The sequence below is a fragment of the Ostrinia furnacalis genome, unplaced genomic scaffold, assembly GCF_004193835.3.
Source record: "Ostrinia furnacalis isolate ACB-3 unplaced genomic scaffold, ASM419383v2 OfSCF1037, whole genome shotgun sequence".
Classification (NCBI taxonomy): domain Eukaryota; kingdom Metazoa; phylum Arthropoda; class Insecta; order Lepidoptera; family Crambidae; genus Ostrinia; species Ostrinia furnacalis.
Window position 1 is genome coordinate 162,450 of NW_021131276.1, and position 7,536 is coordinate 169,985.

Here is a 7,536-nt window from a genome sequence, read left to right on the forward strand (position 1 = left end):
ACGCAAATTGATCAAACCTCTTTGGTCATACTAATTAGTCTGGTCAACCCTTCAATCACCGGCGGTGCGATAACTCCAATAAAATACCTTGATCCAATTAAGTAAAGGGCCGGGGCGTTAAACTATCAATAATGAGATTAACCCTCCAATTGACCAAACTTAAAAGATGTCCCCGCATTGCGGAAAAGATCAAACAAACCGATAACGGTGTAGTGCGGTTGATAAGGGTAATCGATGAAATAGGGCTTTATCGATAGTCAGATTGATTTCACACGACATAAGCAATGTATCTGGTACTTTAGACCTTTGTCGGGTTTTAACTGTGTATATTGTGTGCCCTCAAAAGGGCCTGATAAAGAAGTAGAGTTTTCATAATCTGGTTATGACGACCCAAAAAGGTTTTTGCGTGCTATACTACATTGTCACAAATAAAACCATCAGTTTGTAAATAATTTATTATGCTCTACACAATTATACATTTATTATAAATAAATTTATTTACAACAGTGTCATTTAATATTAAATGAGACAGCGTGAACTTTACTGACCCTGAGATCCTAGATTCGATTCCAAATGCATTCAAAAAATCGTAAAATCACTACACAGTAGTAGTTACTTAAATGGTGGAATGTTATGTAGACCAAACTGATTGTCAGTCCATAAGAGCACCTTGTGAAGGGCACCCTCACCACATAGCAGATGATGGTACAAAAATGTACTTTTTATAGTCAACTATCGATATATCGTTACATCATTACCAAAGTGACCAGCAAATTAGCTGTGAAAAGATAGTGAGGGAAACTCTTTGATAAGACCCATCTCGAACTGAACTTTTCGCTAAATTAAATTGGGACAGAGGACTTGTGTAGGGAAGCATCCTGGGCCTTTTCACCTTTGGGCGTAAAAGGAAAGTGTAATCAATAAAGTGTGTGATTCTTTAGGACGTCCTGTGACAGGTAGTTCCTTTGTAGTAACAAAAGTTTCTGAAGAAACACATTGAAAACTCAAAAAAGTTTGGCAGTTTTTAAGGTGAAATTATTTTATTTTATTTCATATGAAATGAAACTCGAATATGAACTATTCAAGTACCTACAGTACAGAGTCCAGTTTGCAGTCGATCTAAATATTAAAATTACGCCGATCACCATGTTTGAATCTAAGGTAAGCGAAGCAAGTTGTTTGTTTGTTTGGTTGTTGTTGTTTTCAGCTTGGTTTTAATAGTTACAGTTAGTTCTTTGTTGGATTTAAAAACTTTCTTTTGGTCTCTTTACAATGTCTCATTAATTAAGATTCTTTGTAGAATTCATAAACGTACAGCATTTATAATGGCGATATTTTCACGCCCACAAATTTTGGTATTGTGCTGGAATCGAACCCGCAACTTCTAGCATATCACTAGGCCAGTATTGCACTACTAAATATGACTTATGCTGTCACCTGTATTCACAAACATTACTATGAGGTCTCACAGTGCGCGTGGACAGGGTCACACACGAACCAATCACAGAGCTCTTTTCAACGATGTGCGTTCGTTTTGCCGCTTCACTTAAGCAAGCATCGTTTGTGAATACGGGCGTGTGTCGCCAATCGGAACCGAATCTGTGCCATATTGTGAATGAATACTCGCTCCGAGCGGTAAAGCAACAAACGCTTAATCAATACGCTGCGAACGAAAAAGCTCGCTCTTTTTGTCTAAGGCTATACCGGATATTACGAGTGGTATAAGGGTGTCTATGCTGCAGGAATATCTGGGATCGTGGAAAAAAGCAGTCGTTGGCAGACAGGCTAGCGAGCTTTTTTCGAAATAAGCATTTGCCTACTCAGTCACCTTAAAATCATGTCCATCGTGATTTTCCTGAATTAAAAATGCAAGCACAATGCAAGAATGCAAGGCAAGGAAACCCTGATTGTTAATAATGTATCATAATTATGATAAGCAATAAAGTATTGAGTATTACACCTCTGACTGTAACAAATTTTTGCTTTGGATAATTTTGATTTGATGTCGGAAAAATTGAACTAAGAAAGCGTAAGTTAAACTGTTATTTTTCAAAGTAATGAAATGAATCAACCACAATCTATGCATGTGACTAAATAGAGTTTTTTAAGAGAGAAGAGGCAAACAAGCTACTTTCTTTAAGCCGGTGAGAGACAATGAAATTATACTTATTGAAATTTATTTTTAACGATTTAAAAAAAAAGAGGAGGTTCTCAATTTGACTGTGTTTAAATCAGTCTCTATCCCCAAAGAAGCCATGGTCTCCCTACCCACGAGATATACTCATATTGTCTTAAGTGATCTAAACGTCGTGCCAAAATGAAATTATCGACGAACGACGTCAGAGCGGGACGGCGATATGATCCAATAAATACTGAACCGGGATCCATATTACGGGACTGGCAATATCCTGTAAAATACTGTTTTCGGGTCAATAACTCTATGGCGTTTTTGTTTTTGTATTTAAAAAGACGAGGTTCTCACTTCCACTTAATTTTAATCACCTCAAAACTCCGTCACTTACTAAATAATTTGAGAAAACCATTACACAAAACATTACTATGAGGTCACACACGAACCAATCACAGAGCTCTATTCAACTTTGTACGTTCGATCGTTTGTGAATACGAATGTAAAACCCAGATTGGTCCCATAATTTGTATATCAAAATTGCTTTAGTAGTTCTTCATACATCCATGATCAGGTCAGTGAGATTGTTTATTTAAATTCGTTTAGAAAAGAACTTAAAAGAGGACTAGTTTAAATAAAACAAAGTTTAGTATTTCAACGAATGTCAGGTACACACAGCACTGTTAAAATAAAATGAATATGAATTTTAGAAAAGAGAATGTGTTTTTATATCAGTACATTGCACTGGCGTAGAAAAATTTCAGGTTTTAGTTAGATGTTTTTATAATACAAAGAAATCATACACATGAAAATTTTACAATTTTTCTATGAGTTCTTTTAGAATATTCAGGCTAGGTTAGAAATTAAAATCTGATGACGATGAATCCGTAAGAGTAGGCGCACACCGTTGATTTTTAGTTGGCCGATAGTTGTGCCCGATTTTAAATTGTATGAAGAATCGGCCAAATCGAATCGGCGTAGTGTGCGCACTCCCATACATGCCCATACTGATCAACAGCCCGACTAAACTATCGGCCGACGAAAAATCAACGGTGTGCGCCTACTCTAATTCACAGCAGATGTCCATTAAAAATACCTACATCAGAAGTTTGACACGTTCGTTTTATCGTCATCATCATTTAAGCCATATTATATGACATCGAGGCCATTGGGGGAGGTCTATGTTCAGTATTGGATGTCCTATGGCTCAAATGATGAGATCTCTAACTTTAATCGAGTAAGTATGTAGAAAACATTTAAAATGTGTTGCTAATACAACTGCAGCTGCTGTAGATCCTGCACAGGAGCTGTATTACCATATTTAACAAAATACCACACAACCTTGTCGAATTGCCAATAAACAAATTTAAGATACATATAAAAAATACCCTTATGTCCAAAGGGTACTACAAGGTTCGAGACTATATTGATGACAAGGATGCGTGGTCAGTTCAGTCTGCACATATTTGATGTACTTAAATTTGACTATTCTTACCGTTAGATAATTCCTGGCAATAAGTGGTGACTGAGTTTGTTCCGGCGTTTCTTCTCAGCACTTGCCATATGTTTGTCTCGAAGCGCTGGTAGGGCCCAAAAGATAAGGAGACATGTAAAGTGCCCCATAAGGGCTACCTTTTTCTTTTTTTATTATTTTCTATTGACGTTCATAAGTGCCACTTGTGGTCTAAACTGAATAAATATTTTTGATTTTGATTTTTGATTTTGTAGCAGTGGGAACGAGAGGTGGGACGTATTCCCGTTCCTACCAATGTGTTGCTAATACACCCGTAAATACAATAATTAAAACCTATGGCACAGTAACCGTAGGGTTGTGTCGGGCAAATGCCAGGAAAGGCTGAGTAGCGTGATCAATGACGGCACGGCTGCCGGGTTAGGGTATAGGTTTGGTGACGAGCGGTACCAAGTTTTAAATTCAAATGGATTTTTGTTTTTATGATAATTTTACTCAGAGATGTTTTACTAAAAGTAGTACTTATTATTATTCTGTGCTAAAACCAACTATTTATTTGATAAGGCTAACCCCGCATTTTTTTTATTTACAGATAAAAATTATGATACATACGATGCAGGTCAAAGGCATACCTTTGGACGCAGCAATAATATAATTTGGCTGAGGCAATTTATGTCGACATTAAGTAAAGTACATGGGATCTGAATACAACAAAAAGGCATATTACTGCTATTATGAAAAATATTGTGCGGGGGTTGAATCTGCAACCTCTAGCGTAGATTTCTGACGTAGTGGGTTTCAGCTTGCACGAGAACTTTCGACACTAGTTTCAAAAGAACATGATTGTATTCGAATATTGTATTCGCTAATCCTTATTACCCAAACCGCACCCACCGATTCAGTGCGGCCATGAATAAGGCATATGTCCCGCGATACATGCCCTAACCGGCGCGATATGACAAAGGGGCACCGGATTTTTGGGTTTGAATTTATCGGAATTTATTACTCGGTGTAATGTCAATACTGCGAGGATTTAGTACGTTTCGCGGGAATAATTTTGTTTACTGGTACATTGGATTTAGATGCCTATTGTGCGTGCTGATCTATTCATCTCTGTCACTCACACTGGGGTTTTGATGAAGGAAAAGGATAGATGCAGCTGAAGAACGTAACGTGGTTTTACTTAATACGGCCTGTGAATTTGTGGAAGCGATCAAATTGTGTGGAAAGTTGGGAAATACGACAATTTTACAGAGAATGTGAAAATTGGAACCAATTCGAGAATATTTGCCCAATATGTCGAATGTAAGCCATCTCAGCTTTTTCATACGGTCATTTTGCTACTCATTAAATACTAATAGATTGAAATCCCACTCACAGTGTAAGTTCAAACTCGTAGGTTTCGTCAGTTAATTTAACAGACAAAAAAACCCTTAGAAAAACGAAGGTATACGTTTTATTTCGGGACAGTCTTTAATTCAAACTACTCGTTTTTATCCATTAAAGAACTACTAATAAATATACAAATTTTTGAAAGAAGGTTACCTTGTAGGTACTGCAGAATTAATCTTTTGTACTCGTAGGTACACTTCAAACGCCTGAATGTATCAAGCTCACTTAGGGTGGATTCGACCAAACAAGAGTAAATATTAATCATTTTGACATTATTGCCCATACTGTCAATCAATGTGCCAGTTATACCAAGAGTTATTATCGGATAAAAGTTTGGTCGAATCGGGCCTTAGTCATTTCATTTTGCTTTTTTCTTTCCATTTAAACCGTACCATAAGTATCGTAACCATAAACTTGTTTCAGCAAATGTGTTTCTTTCCCCTACAAAGATAACTCCCCAACAATACAAAAGTCAGCACTCCGGTGTGTTCATATATCTGCGCGAACGCAGCGGCTGGTTAACCGTGAAATTGAATATGTCCACTGGATTTGTACGGAAGCGTAGTAGCATGTGCTTCGATTTAAGGATAAGTATAAAATTTCTGGATGTGGTAGGTATGTTAGCGAAAATAAGTTTCTTATATCTTTTTTGTCGTGATTTTATGGGCTTGGCTACATAGGTTCTGGAGTGGAGGTCACGTACTGGAAGGCGCAGCGTAGGACGTCCACCCACAAGGTGGACCGACGACCTTATAAAGGTAGCAGGAAGGCGCTGGGTGCAGGCTGCTACTAACCGGCCTTTATAGAAATCATTGGGGGAGGCCTATGTTCAGCAGTGCACGTCCGATGGCTGAAATGATGATGATGATAGAGCTCTACAAATGGCTATTACGAGTAGACACGGCTTAATCATGGTTGAATGAGGTTTCCGTAAAAAGATGGTATTTATGATCAAATTAATTCAAACTCTATAAATACATATTTCAAAAACTTAATTACCATATCGGGATAACATTATGAGACGATGCTGAAAAAAGTGTCGAAAGAAACTCTCTCACCTTTTCAGAATGGATACTTAGATGAACTGTGTCCCGGGACTTGAAAAGTTAAACGTGAATGGTGTTAAAACAGCTACTTAATCGACAAATTCCGTCAATTTTAGCATAAAGAAAACCTCATCAGCCAGTACGGGGAATTCACACATCGACGATAATCATATTTCCCTTCTAGGAAATGTTACATCTCCGATATGCGCGGTTTGGGTTAAAACGTGTGCCGCTTCTCATTCATCATCTTGTTTTTCTGACTACCCACAAAATGGCGGATCTCCTAACCGCTACAATCAACTTTCAACTCTAACTTTAAGGGTTTATGGTTCGATTTGGATTGGTTTTGCTGAATTTAACAGATGCCATAGTACATTGGAAATTAAAGTTCATCCTAAATAGTGGATCTGCTGACAAACACTCCATCCTTTATTCGGCGAAGCTTTGTTTGTCATCGCGAACTATGAATTTCAGAGGGATTTTTCATTAATTGAGAGGAATTAAGGAAGACCGAACTGTAGGAGATATAAATTATTCAGTATGAACTTTGAAGTTTATAGTAGGTAGAAGAAGACAATGTGAGTAATTTATTTAATTAAGTTTAAGGTTAGTGAATCTAAAGAATGTTACTATGAACAGGTAATTTTGAACTGATTCAGTGATAGGTAACTTAATTTTCAAATTTTAAAAGATAAGCTGGCTCTCCTAATTCTGCGGCACCAGAACAAAATCATTAGATTATCATGAGATAATAATCTTCTTAGAAATCCAACCTCGTTCTCCAAAAAAATGCGGGCAAAACCGTATGCCCTAACTAGTCTCCATAAATTTTCCACCTCAGCCAATCACACGGTACATAAAACTTGCAAGGATGGGAAATTGAAAATCCTGTAAATCCTTGTAGGGATAAACGTTCTGCAGTTTTGATATATGCCGGCCTAGCCCTTGGCGTTCCCGGGATTGTATGACGAAGGGCTGGGAATGGTTTCTAGCTGATAAATGGATCTTACATATCATGAAGCGTGAGGAATAAAAATGTTATTCAGATTGAAATATGTATATGGGTTACTGATAATAAATGTTGCCAAAAAAACCTATACGTCAACTTTAACACATTTTGATGCACGGTTTTTATGTCGCCGTTGTTGCCTTTTTCATCATTATCATCATTTCAGCCAAAGGACGTCCACTGATGAACGTAGGCCTCCCCCAAAGATTTTTTAATGACCGGTTGGTAGCGGCTTGCGTTCAGCGTCTTCCTGAGCTCTACCTTTATAAGGTCGTCGATCCTTCTTTGTTAAAACCTTGCCTTATTTTGCCTTTTAAATTACCGTTAATTAATGTAATTTCTTCTTCTGCTTTGTCAATCGTGTACGAGTAGTAGAACTATTGAGTATTGAGTATTAGCACAGAATAATAATAAGTGGTATTAGTTACTTCACTATAATTAAAATTGTTGGTGTTAATGGTATTTTAAAAACGGGGCTTACAACCTTGCA